This window comes from Phasianus colchicus, chromosome 26 (assembly GCF_987193195.1).
Source record: "Phasianus colchicus chromosome 26, bPhaCol1.hap1.1, whole genome shotgun sequence".
NCBI classification, from domain to species: domain Eukaryota; kingdom Metazoa; phylum Chordata; class Aves; order Galliformes; family Phasianidae; genus Phasianus; species Phasianus colchicus.
The window spans coordinates 1,120,794-1,134,215 of record NC_143461.1 but is presented as its reverse complement, the minus strand read 5'-3'; the positions used below and the strand labels follow the sequence as shown (position 1 = coordinate 1,134,215).

At 49.0% G+C, this 13,422-nt stretch overlaps 3 pseudogenes; 1 reads left to right on the top strand and 2 right to left on the bottom strand.

The window, feature by feature from the left end:
• Positions 1–990: 990 nt before the first annotated feature.
• On the bottom strand, positions 991–1,855 carry LOC149914894 (feather keratin Cos1-2 pseudogene; annotated as a pseudogene).
• A 5,166-nt stretch (positions 1,856–7,021) lies between these two features.
• On the top strand, positions 7,022–7,706 carry LOC149914893 (T cell receptor alpha variable 4 pseudogene; annotated as a pseudogene).
• Positions 7,707–8,622: 916 nt separating this feature from the next.
• LOC149914892 (feather keratin Cos1-1/Cos1-3/Cos2-1 pseudogene) lies at positions 8,623–10,648 on the bottom strand (annotated as a pseudogene).
• Positions 10,649–13,422: the final 2,774 nt, after the last annotated feature.

Sequence of the window (13,422 nt, the reverse complement as noted above, 5' to 3'; positions counted from 1 at the left end):
TTCATAGTGGAAGCCCTCAAACACAGGCAGGTTGGAAAAAGTATGGCAGAGCCACTAGCTCCGCTGGGCTGCTAGGACCACACAGGGAGCTGTACCCTCAGTGATGGGTGGGAGGAAGGGATGGGAAAGTGGAATAGAGACAGAGGGTCAACCCCTAGGGGAGTATGCCTTCCCAGTTCTTGATGGCCTTTGAGGACACCTTTTTGTGAGTCTCCTTCCCCTACTCTGCTCCTCACAAAGCCAGAGGAATAGATTTCCCCAGAGTTTTTGGCTCTACTGACTTTGCTGGGCCTCCTCAGTGCACAGAGATCCTCTGTGGATGGGGATGTCATTTCTGGAGATCTCCATTCACTTGACATGCTCAAGGTTCAAGGAGACATGTGTAAAGAGAAACAGAGCGAGGCAGAGACTGATGGTCACTGGCGGTGAAGGAACACTTAGGAGTGCCGTCGCCTCTTGTGCACAGACCTCCAGTAACTTGACGAGTGATGGAGTCTCCCTAGGGTTTGTTCTCACGAAAGACATCCCCTTCTCCTTTGGCAATCTCTACATTTACGGGGAAAAAAAATACAGCAACACAGAAGGAAAACTAAGGGATGCAAAAGTGTTTAATGTATCTGAGGAGAGAAATGTCACTGAAAGATGAGCTCTGTGCGTGGTGCGCAACAGGAGCAAACAAATATCTGTTCTCCATGGAAGCATGGCCACAGAGCTCTATCTCCCAGCCCAGAGGTTTTGGGAGATGAGCAGGTCACTCAGGGTGCATTTTGGGGGTACTAATAGAGATCTCTAAAGGGAAAAGGCAAGAATGATAACAGGTAGGAAGAGTGAGTGAAAGAGATTATCAGTAGACATTCTCCATGTTAACAGAGATGCCATACTGGTCACTATGCCTTGCAGGGCAAAAACAATAACAAAATACTTGTTCTTCTACCCAATGCCATGTTCAGCATTCCCGGGGATCCTTGTCTGGGGCACCATCCAGCACATTTAGCAGGGGGGGCACCTTCTGCCACAGTAGCGGTTGGAAATGCAGGAGAGGTCCAAGCCCCCCGAGGTGATGGGCACGCCCTCAGAGCTGAGGATGCTGCCAACAGCAGCGGAGGTGGAGGATCCGACGGCGGTGTTCTGCGGGAAGGAGCTGAGGATGGGTCCGGGCAGGGTCACCACCACGGGAGAGGGCTGGATGACAATGGTGGAGGGCTGGCACTGCCTGACACAGGGCTCATTGCAACTGCTGGCCAGAGGAGTCGGGCCGCAGGGCCGGCATGGCTGGCACTGGTCACAGCAGGACATGTCTCAGGAATGGAGGTGCACCTGTATGGGGAGAGCAGGCAGGAAGCAGGACATGGGGATGCATGAGGAGCAGCCGATCATCAAGCTACGAGGGAATCAATGCACATAGAGTGCTGGCAGTTGAAAACAGTTCAGGGATGTCCAAGGGATTCTTGGTCTCATCGTGACAGAGCCCAGTGAAAGTCCCTGAGACCTATCCAAGTACTGCCCAGACCCTAGCCCAAAAGTTACCTCCTTACATCCCCAGCCTTCTCCCATGACAAACATTCTCCCCACTTCCCTCTCTCATGACAAGCAGAGACAGGCATGGAACAAAACTAATAGCAGCTGAGAGTTCTGCTGAGCTCAGAATTCTGTTTGGAGAAGGAAGAGAAGAGGAAGGGACTTCACACTCACTTGATTCCCCAGATGAAGAAGGCGAGAAAAGTGGATGAGGCTGCAAGGGGCTGGGCTGACTTTTATAATGGACCCAAGCTGCCCCATTTCCAGAGGTGTTCCGAGAAGCAGTGATTATTTTGTGACAAGGACCTCTTGAATGCAAAACATCCCAGCTAATGTTATGGGTTGTGTTTTGGTTTACTGAGCTGCTACTTGTCACATCCTGATTTATATCACTCCCATTGCTCACGAATGGCATCTTTTGAGCAGCAGGAAGAAAAACCCAAGTGTTTCCGGTCAACACACATCAGCGTGGGCAGAACACTCCGTTCACGTGCTGGAAGAATCCAGCAACGGCAAAAGATATCAGCATGCTGAGTAGGGCACTGGTGTGAAATAACTAGAGCCTCTGTGCAAATGGATTTATGCAAGTGCCTGTGGGTATAGAGGTTTGCATGATTCCATGCGTGTGTGCATGAGCAGGTGAATGTTTGTGTGACTTGTGTGTCCCGCATAACAACACGTGTTCTGGTCACATCAGGGGCACTTCAGGATACCAATAGATTCTGTTAGTCTCTTTCTTCCTGCTAACAGAGCTAATGGAGAGGAGAGGAAGTGGAAGGCACCTTCAAGTATCATTAGGTGCAATTGTCTGACGCCAATAGCAGTAACCACAAGGAAAAGCACATTAATGAAAGCATTATCAAAATGTCTGTCAACATGGACAGGCGTGGGTTATCATCCACATCTCCACAAAGCCTGATCCAGTGTTTGACCACCTTCACTTACATTTATTTTTTTTCCTCGTTATACAAGTGGTGGCCATATTGTTCAGCTTGCCAGTGCTCCTTGATGGATACTCTGCAGTTTGTTGAGATAACAGGAAGAATCTGAGCCCTTGTACCCACCAGATAATGATGATATACTAAAATTCTTGTATCCAGTAGGCGAGGGAAGTTCTGCTATGAATCAGCTAATTTTGTGTAAGCAAATTTACAAGAGAAGCAAAGAGCTAACTGAGCATTGTTGAATATGGGTGAATATGCAGTGAACACAGTGAGGAAGATTACTGACTTCATCCAGAGGCTTGTGGGACCACCACCACAAAAAGTCTGAACATATGCGACGAGCCGGAACCCTATTTTAATGATTTCATGGGGAAGTATGGAATATCCCCAGTGGAAGTCCCTGGTGAGTGGGAAAAGAGAAACATTATTCCTATTTTTAAGAAAGGGAGAAAGCAAGACCTACAGGCTGGTGAGTTTCTCCTCTGTGCCTGGGAAGATCATGGAGCAGATCCTCCTAGAAGCTATGTTAAGGCACATAGGAGACAAAGTGATTTGAGACAGCCAGCATGGCTTCACCAAGGGCAGATCGTGCCTGTCTGATCTGGTAGCTTTCTATGATGGAGTGGCGGCTTCAGTGGATGGGGGAAGATTGATAGATGCCATCTACCTAGAACTCTGCAAAGCCTTTTACATGGTCCCTCATCACATTCTTCTCTCTAAATTGGAAATATGTTTGATGGATTAGGAATTGGTTGTCTGGACGCAGCCAAAGGGCTGCAATCAATGGTTCTGTGTCAAAGTGGAGGCTGGTCAGAAGTGGTGTCCCTCAAGAGTCGTTCTGGGGACTGGTGTTCTTCAACATCTCCATCGGTGACAGACAATGGCATCAAGTGCACCCTCAGCAAGTTTACAGATGACCCCAAGCTGAGCAGTGCAGTCAATATACTGGAAGGAAGGGAAGCCATCCAAAGGGCCCTGGACAGGCTGGAGAAGTGGGCCCATGAAAACCAAACTAAGTTCAAGAAGGCCAAGTGCAGGGTGCTACCCTTGGGTCGGGGCAATCCCTCCCTGGTATTTATACAAACTGAGGGAAGAGCTCCTTGAGAGCAGCCCTGCAGAGAAGGACGTGGGGGTCCTCGTGGATGAGAAGCTGGACATGAGCCAGCAGTGTGCGCTTGCAGTCCGGAAGGACAACTGATGTTCTGGGCTGCATTAAAAAAGTGGTGACCAGCAGGGAGAGGGAAAGGGAGGGCCACTAAGATGATCAGAGGGCTGGAGCACCTCTCCTATGAGGAAAGGTTGAGGATACTGGGATAGTTTAGCTTGGAGAAGAGAAGGCACAGGGGAGAGCTCACTGTGGCCTTCCAGTGCTTGAAGGGAGCATATAAACATGAGGGGAATGGCTGTTTACGAGGTGCTTAGTGATAGAATAAGGGGGAATGGTTTTAAACTGAGATGGGGAGGTTTAGATGAGATGTTAGCAGGAAGTTTTTCACACAGAGAGTGGTTATGAACTGGAACAGGTTGCCCAAGGAGGTTGTGGATGCCCCATCCTTGGGGGCATTCAAAGCATTCAAGGCATTCAAGGCCAGGCTGGATGTGGCTCTGGGCATCCTGGTCTAGTCGTTGATGACCCTGCTCATAGCAGCAGGGTTGAGACTGGATGATCACTGTGGTCCTTTTCAACCCAGACCAGTCTATGTTTCTGTGATTCTGTGATCTATGTACTGCACGAGAAAACGTTTGCATGTGTAACATAATTAATGAATATAAGCTGAGGATCTTTTGTGCAACATATGCATGATAGGTGGAGCTTATCCGCCACACTTCTGCACCAAAAATAAAGAATTTGTGCTTTCTAACACTCCAATTTGAGTCTTAGAGAGTTTCATGACTGACTGATTTACAATATCCCTACTATCTGGCCTAAACATCTCCTGGTGAAGTTTTGTGCCATGCCTCCATATGTCCTGTCATCAGATACCGGAGTGAAAAGACCGGCATCTCCATCTCTGTTTTCCCTCCTCAAGAAGCTGTAGAAAGCAATGAGGTCATCCCTAAGATTTGTATTCTCCAAACCGGACAACCCACATGTCCTCACGCTCTCCTCACAGGATATGCCTTCCAGCCCCACTATCAGCTCTGCTGCCCTCCTCTGGACGCTTTAAACACCTTAACAAATTTTTCTGTTTTGGAGCCCAGACTTCAAAACATATTCCAGGAGAGGACACACCAAGGCTAACTACAGTGGGAGAATAATCTTTTTTGACCAGTAGCGTATAGAATGTGTAATGCATTTGTCTCGCTCCAATTTATAGGAGGGAGAGGAGGTTCTTTTAATATATGTACACCCAGTGTGGGATTAAGAAACAACGGTTCAAATGTTGGTCCGAGCAGTTTATTACAGATCTTAATCAGGGAGTTGGGGAAGGGGAGGACGGACACTATTATGAATCAGGGTAATGGGGAAGGGAAGGAGGGTGATAGAAAAAATAGGAAAGAAGAAGGAAGGAGTCATTATAGGAAGCAAGAGGGAGATAGTAATCACCATGGATCCAGTGCGATTTGTAGTTCAGTCATTGATCTTCAGTAGTGGTGAGTCATCAGGCATTGTTGTTTGTTGAGAACGATGGTGACCATGGCAATGATGGCCCTTTTTCAGTGGTAGTACCAACTTATTTGTAAGTCCAAAGTGGTCGAGTCAGCTCTATCTGGAGTGACAGCTCAAATCCAAAGTGGTTGAATCAGCTTTCCTTGGAGTGGCAGCTTCCGGCTCTGGAATCTCAGCAGCAACTCCTTTGTTCCCATCCTCTGGGCCTTGCCAGCTGATAAGAGGGAGCAGGGATGCCCACCTGCATCCTGTTTTTCACAGGACACGATGCTATCATTCCTCAGTTTTCCCATACCAACTGGAGCTATTTAGTCACAGGCCAGATCTTCTGCCAATGAACACTCCTGAGCACTCTCTTCCGGAGGCAAGCAGCTCTGGAGGAAGTGGCTTTCAAATGTCCACAAGTTATGTCGATTGTCACACAGTAGCACCCATCATGTGCCTCCTCAGTAAATCAGAGTCTTATCACAAGAAATACCTCAGGAAGCAAGTTTTGAGCTAAAAAAAACCAAAGAAGAATTCTCACAGCATTCTGAAATTCAGTTGGATGTTTTGGATGCCAGGGCACAATGTGGGCTCATGCTGAGTCTGATGTCAGCCAGCACACCCAGATCCCTTCAGGATATCTGTGCTTCTCAGGTGTTCAGCTGTACTTCAAGGGTGTCCCCAGTCTAAGACTAGAGCCTCAACAGTACAAAGGAAGAAAGGAACAGCATGTGGTGGCTGGCCATGGCAAACAGGCCATGGAACGAGGCGGTCAGGTTGCGGCTGGAAGATAGTGATATCCTGGAAGAAGAAAAACACTCTTGCTTTAGTCACAGACTCGCAGCTTCAGAAGAGGCACAGCCCTCTGGACACTGGGGAGACCACATCCATTGTGAGGGCTCATCACAAGTGGCGGAACTCAAGCCTTAGGAGTGGAGGCAGGAGAAAAGTGCTGTGAGAGAGACTTAAAGGAGACTCCTCCCTTTGATAGCGGATTCTCCAGTTTGCTGAAGTCCTGGCTGTTTGATTTCCTTGGCAAGGAATGGCAACTCCAGTGCTGCAGAAGGACTCCAAACGTTTGTCTGCATATCAGTGTACGTGCGTTCCTTTACAACTCTTCCACACAATTCTGCTTCCAGACACTGGTGACTTTAGCCATCCCAATAAATGCTGGATGAGCAGTATGGCTGGACATGAGGAATTCTGGAGATTTCTGAATTCAGAAAGAGGCAGTCTAAGTGTGAGCAACCCAGAGACATTGCTGCCCATGCAGAGATAGAGTCAGAAGCACCACAGGTCAGCCTGAGATGAAAACTTGCTGCGAAGAACAGCCAGAAAAGCATCCTAAGCTCACCTGTGGCAGCAAAAAGGAAGCTAAGGAAATTGTATGTCCACTGGACCATGAGATGCCAGAAACAGGGAGAAGTGAATGTGTAATATAATGAATGCTTCTTTTTCACCCACTTTCATGATAATTCTTTTAGACGGACCTACAAGGCCCCTGAGCTTCATTCACAGAATTCATGGGAGTGAAGAAGCAGTCCCTATAAAGGAAGAAAACCTATCGGAGAACTTAATCCAGCTGGACATACTTGTGCCCTTGAAACGGACTGGGATGCATCCAAGGGTGATTGACCGGGTGATGTCATTGTGATGCAGCTCTCTAACATCCTTCAGGGATCGTGACAGTTGAGAGATTGCGGTTGTAGCTTTGAAGGAACAACAGGCATCAAAAACATGTAGAAAGACTGAGAAAGGGAACTCAGGGAACGACTGACAAGCTGTACTCCATTCACTCCTTCCTCCACGATGTGTTTTGGCCACTACGTGACATCCTAAAGACAGCGAGGTGGTTTGGAGCAGCCCCGGGGCGGAGCTGGCGGCGGCGGCGGGGAGGAGGTGCCGCGGGCGGAGCAGAGCCGGGGCTGGCCGCGGAGCGGCGGGATGCGGCAGTGCCGGGCCGCGGGGCTGGCGGGGCTGGCCGCGGCGCTCCTGGGTGCGTGGGGCTGCCGCGGGGCGGCGGGACCGTGCTCGCCTCTGGCTTTTCGTCTCCATTCCGACACCGTGCACACCTCCGGTGCATGAAAAAGCTGTGGGAGAAAATGGATTTTGTGAGTTTGCTGCTTCTTTTCTTCTCGACAGTGGCTGTGAGCAGAGCCCAGGTGCAGCAGGAGCCGTCGGCAGAGACCAGCGAGGGCACCGGCATCGTCATCAACTGCTCACACCCCAACACACAGTTCAACGAAGTCATCCACTGGTACCGTCAGCTCCCGGGCCGAGGACCCGCATTCATTACGAGCGCCTTGAAGGGCTCCAAGGAGGTGCCGGACCCGGAGGGGCGGCTGTCGGTGTCGGCAGACCGCCGCTCCAGCGCCCTGTGGCTCGCCCGGCCCCGGCTCGGCGACGCGGCCGTGTATTACTGCGCCGTGGACACACGGGAAGCGAAGCCGGGGCTGCGGCCGGGCACGAACCGCTTTGGGCGGGGCGGGGGCACAGTGCCGTCCGGACCCGCAGGGGGCGCTGCCTGTACGGCCGCCAAACTCCATCCCGACCACGGTGCACCTCCCCGAGTTCTCTACAGAAATGAGCACGGCACACGCAGCGGTGATTCACTGCGGCCAATGTCAATCAGACGCATCTATGTCTGAGATGACAAAAATGGCATAAAAGACAATACAAGCTCTACTGTACACCACGGAGAGCTCCTCACAATTCTACTACGTCTGCTATCCTCCCTTGCTTCCCTGGTGCCACACTGATGAGAACTGGAGGAGCCCTGTTCCTAAGAGCCTGCAAGGTGGCTTATACCCATGCCCTCCCACACAATTGTATCTTCTTCCATAAGCTGAGCAGAGGTTGTGTTCTCCCTTTAGTTAACCACTGGGCTTAGCTTTGGGCAGAAACATTGCAAGGCAAAGGCTGATAGTCCCCTGTTCTGCCATAGGCAGAGAGATCTGCTGCTGCAAGGGACAGTGCCCGAGAGAGCAGCCTCTACAGTGTGTCACAACCTCCCACTCTTCTGGCAATGGAGAAGGGTCTCCACATACATTCATCTCCTACCCACCATGAGCAAAGCCATTCTCCCTGGGCACTTCTGGAGGCCATACAAGGAAGAAAGAAAAATCAAAAGCTCAAATGAGATGCAAAAATCTTTAATGAATGTTTATAGAGGAGAATGAAGTCTCACTGAGCAGACGCTCCACCGTACAGGATTCATCCAACCCCAAGTCTGAGCTCATGCAAGGCTTGTGCCTGCGTTTTTGGAAGGGAACAGGATGTTTCTGAGGAGCCTCATAGCCCATAGAAGATGAAGGGAGGAAAGAAAATAAAATAAAATAAAAGGAAAAAATAATGAAAATGGAGAGAAAAGCTTAGGAAGAGGAAACAAAAACAGACATGAGCCATGTTTTCAGAAAACATGGGGTTGCCACTCGCTTTCAGCATTTCCTAGAGTACCTGAGTAGGGTCAGGAATTCTGAAAGCAGTGGCTTAAAGATTCCTTCTTGATCCAGCAACGTGTTCATGTTTTCTGGAAGAATTTCTGCAGGACCACGGCCAGCGGCTTTAGCAGGGCGGGTACCTTCTGCCACAGTAGCGGCTGCCCAAGCCGGACAAGTCCAAGCCCCCCGACGTGATGGGCACGCCCTCAGAGCTGAGGATGCTGCCAACAGCAGCGGAGGTGGAGGAGCCCACGACGGTGTTCTGCGGGAAGGAGCTGAGGATGGGTCCGGGCAGGGTCACCACCACGGGAGAGGGCTGGATGACAATGGTGGAGTTCTGGCACTGCCTGACACAGGGCTCATTGCAGCTGCTGGCCAGAGGGGTCGGGCCGCAGGGCCGGCATGGCACACACTGGGAGTAGCAGGACATGTCTCAGGAATGGAGGTACACCTGGGAAAGACGGATAGAATGAAGAAGAGAACAAGGATATGTGAGGGGCAGCCTGGATAGCCTCTCACAAAGGAGACAAGGCAACAACTAAGGATGGAGGTGAAGGCTGAGAAACGAGGTCAGATCCTTTCATAATGCCAAGACCCTACTGTGAGTTGCCTCAGAGAGACTCTCTTTGAGTGCATCAATCTAAAGCCACGTAAGCTGTGTCCCAAGCACTCTCTGAGCAGACCTTATCTCATCCATGGTCTCCCATAGCATGGAGGTCCACTATCTGATAGCATTTCGATTCAGGTAAGAGGAGGAGAGAGGGCTTCACACTTACCTGGTTCCCAACAAGGAGAAGGCAAGAGAAGCTGATGGCAGAGACGGGAACTGGGCTTCCTTTTATATTGGTCTTCATCGCTGCAGGTCCACAGGACCATTCACATAGGCCATAATTTTCTGACTAGCTAACCTTCAATGCAAGCTAACCCTTCTCATTATATGGGATGCTTATTCATTTTCTACAGTGCTACCTGTTCATTTCCAGATTTATGATGTGCCCATTCTCTAATGAAGGATTCCTTGAAGTGCTGTGATGAGAGGCTCAAAGATTCATAGGGCAGAATTGCATTAGTGAGGCCGATGACTCAGCTCAGGTAGTGATCAAGTCTGGAGGAGGCTTTATTTTTAAAGTTTAATTCTGCCTAGCTCAGTGCAGACGGGCTGTCGTGGTTTTGTGATTTTTGTTATCAGTGTTCCATACCATGATATCATGTAGTGCACTGGGAGTTAAAGTGTTAATTCTGGAGTACCGTGGATTGTTGATAGTTCCGTTACCTGTCTCGGAAGAGAAGAATGAACTGCAGCTCCCAGAAGACTTGACTGTTCCATTTCCATTTTTCTGCTCAAAAGATAAAACTGCCTGAGAGTCACAGGACCATTTCTTCTTTTGCCACATCAAAGAGAGGTGCAAAAAATCAAAGTAGGTCAATCCAGACTCTTTAGAGGTCTAACTAAAAGGGATCTTTTAGAAAAAGGGACTGTAAACGGAATTGAGTTAAAAGTATGTAGAATAGAGTAATGGTAGACACTGGACTTGTCAGAGAAGCCAGGGTAGACACTTCCTCTCGACTGCAACCATCCAACCCATTGCTTCTCCACTGAGTTCACCATCTATCAAAAGCACATCTCTCCATCTCTCCAGAGGATGAAAGTCCCCATTTATGTCCTCGCCTTATCCCCTGCCAACAAAGATTGCCTTTCTTCCTTGGCTATATGAGACAACCACAAAAAGTATCATGTAGAGGCAAAGGTTGGGATGCAGACAACTGTAAGAACTCTGAAGAGACAAATGTTTCCACTTGGAGAGCAAGCTGCCAGTACATGCAGTACCCAGCAGCTGATGGAAATTTGTGCCCATCATCTCCTGAAAAGATTCCACAGAAAACCTATTGGATGCCCCACAGAGGGAGAGCAGCCAGCAGAACCCCAGGAAGGCTTTTGGAGTCTTCAGGTCTACGAGGAGAGGAAAAAGGGAAGAGAGAAGAGGGAGTAGAAGACAGAGAAATTAAGCTTTAGTCGTGTTTTCAGAGAGCCCTAGCTGCCCTGTTTTTGGAGTAGAGCACTAGACACTCAGCCTTTCTGACATCCATGGCCAGGATCTCAGTCCTCACTTCAGCATCACCTTCTGGGTCCCCAGAGGATCTTGTCTGGACTCTCATCAGTGGCTTCAGTGGAGTGGGGAGTCATCAGCTGCAGCAGCATTTGTAAATGTAGGAGAGTTTTCAGCACCTGGAACTGATTAGAACACTGTAACAGCTGCAGATGCTGAAGAGGTGGAAAATCTCACAGTATGGCTCTTCAGGCATGAGCCGCGGATGGGGGCAAACAAGGCCATCACAGGAGGGGTCACGCTGATGACGTTGGTCTTCTGACACTGTGTCATTGCAGCTTTTGACCAGCAGGGTCAGGCCACAAGGGCGGCATGGCAGGCACAGGGTAAGGTCATAAGCTGTATGTGGGAGAGATGCTGAGGAGAAAGCAGATCACAGGGACATATGAGGAGCAGTCCATCACCCTCCCATGAGCACACCAATGTAGCATTTTTTTGGCTAATGGAATCAGAGAATTTTCCCTAGATCAGGCTGAACAGGAAAGCATCCTGGTAGGTTTTGAATATCTCCAGAGAAGGAGATTCCAAAATCTCTCTAGGCAGCTTGTTCCAGTGCTCTGCTCACTCATGTTCAAAGTGAAGAAGTTCTTTCCCATGTTTAGATGGAGCTTCCTGTGTACAAGTTTGTGCTGTTTCCCACCTGTCCTGTCACTGGGCTCCCCTGAAAAGTATCTGGCTGCATTCCCTTGACACCTGCCATTTCAATACTTATAAGCATTGTTAATTTCTCCTCTTAGTCTTCTCCAGGCTAAACAGTCCCAAGACTCTCAGCCTTCTGTCCAAAGGAAAGTGCTTATGGCCCTATAAAGCTGCAGAAAGAGACAAAATGCAGTCTTTGCTTCATCCATAGATGATCTAAAAGGAACAGCCAGATGCAACAAGGCTCCTGTCTCTCTCTTACTGGAAAATCTGTCTGAGAAAAGCCCCACCTAGGTTCTGACACAGTCCTCCTCCTCCCCACTCCCTTCCAAAAGAATCAGCACCAGAACCCAGCACACAAGGTATCTGCATAATCAAAAAGAATGTGGGAGAAGGGTTTCAGGCCCACATGGTTACCAAGAAGAAATAGGTGAGACATGTTGATTAGAGGGTCAAGGAATCCAAGGAATTATGGTCACCCTGCACTGCTCCAAGCCCAGACATAGCCTTCATGGAAGTGACGATTTTCTAAAGTGCTTCTGACAAATGGAAAACAGCCAATGACATGAGCTGTGTGGCTGCCTCCCTTAATGCTGTTTGTTTGTTTCCTTGCTTATGCCACACCCATTTCCTCACAAAGGCTTCTTCTGAGTGCTGAAATTGAGAGGCCGTAGCTCTTCTGGGCCAGGAATGAGTCAGTGATGGCAGAGGACTTAGCTCAAAGTGCTGAGATGGATCTATCTCAGACAAGGAATGCAGGCCTGCACACAGATCCGCCATGTCTTCCTCTTTTTCTCCATTCCAAACCTCTCCAGTGGTCTCCTGTGTTCAGATGCCACGGCAGGTGAGCTGGACTGCTGGGTTTCAATACTCTTTCTCATCCAGTTGCCGTATGGAGAAACTGTGTGACCTCCTTGGGTTTCTTTTACTGGGCCGTCCCTGCACATCTTCAAACTGTGCTGGCAGCTCATCTGGATCCTTGACCTTCTCAGAGCACTGCAGCCTTGCCCTACCAGAAAAGTCCCCAGTGTCTCCTCAGTCAGCTCCGCATGGCCTGACATCCTGCTTCTCCAGCCATGTCTGTGCATGAGCATGAGTGATAAGTACACACTTGAAGTGTTCTTGAGCTTTTCTTTGTTTTGTGTTTCTGTGCACTGTTTGAATGTGCTTTTGTAAGAGCACTGATCCAAGGATACCTGTATGCAGGCACAGGTGTGTTTGTGTGTTTGCACACATGCGATGTGCAAGTGCACATGTACACAGAATTGGACTGACCCTGTGCACAGGGTCAGCAGGTCCCAAAGCCTACAGTGTCCCATCTGTGTACTGATGTCTGGCACTGGTGCAACTGGGCACCTCAAAGTCTGAAAAAGTGCAGAGAAGGCTGATGTGTTTGTGTTTAACTGATTAGAGCCTGCGGCCTAGATCTAGTCTTTCCCTGGTGCCCCCTAGCATCTCCCAACACTCTTTTGCTTCTATAAGGCCATCCCATCTCCTGGCTCAGGTGGAAAGAAGTTTCTATGGGAATCTGCTGGCTTCTTTGGGATTAAGTAGTTCTATTATCAGAGGGCTGTTTGTCAGAGGATACAGCAACTGGGAGAGAAGGGAATACCTAAAGAGACCAGTAGGAAGAATGTAGTGATACTGCATATGAGGCCAATGGCTTCAACAAAACAGCAGTCTTATGCAAGTCTTAGAGTCATAGCAAAGGAGAGCAGGACATTGGTGACCAAACTGATTCTTCTGGTCATGAACAGACCACACCGCTTGACACATGGTCCTGTTTTTGTTTTCTCTTCCATGTGTCTCCTAATCTTGATGGGAGTGACCTCACCATTGTCAATGTGGGAAGTGAAAGGCACCTAAGGATCCCAGTCTATATCCTCCTTAGCAAGTTCATATTCTTGAGATCTGATATAGCATTGTTCCCAAAACTGGAGAATTTCTCTGTCATCAAGAGAAACATTTGTGTTTCCAGGTGAAAGGCAATCATCTGAGGATCACTGACTGTCCAGTCTTCTCAGTGTTGCCCTTTGATTCACATACACAATATACTGAATTAAAGCAATAGTATCATGATGCACTTCCCCTGGGTGCTGGGACCCTGGCATCTGGGAGAGGAATTTCATGGTTCCTGTCCTTACTGTCCAAAATGCTCTGCTTTCATGATTGTTTCT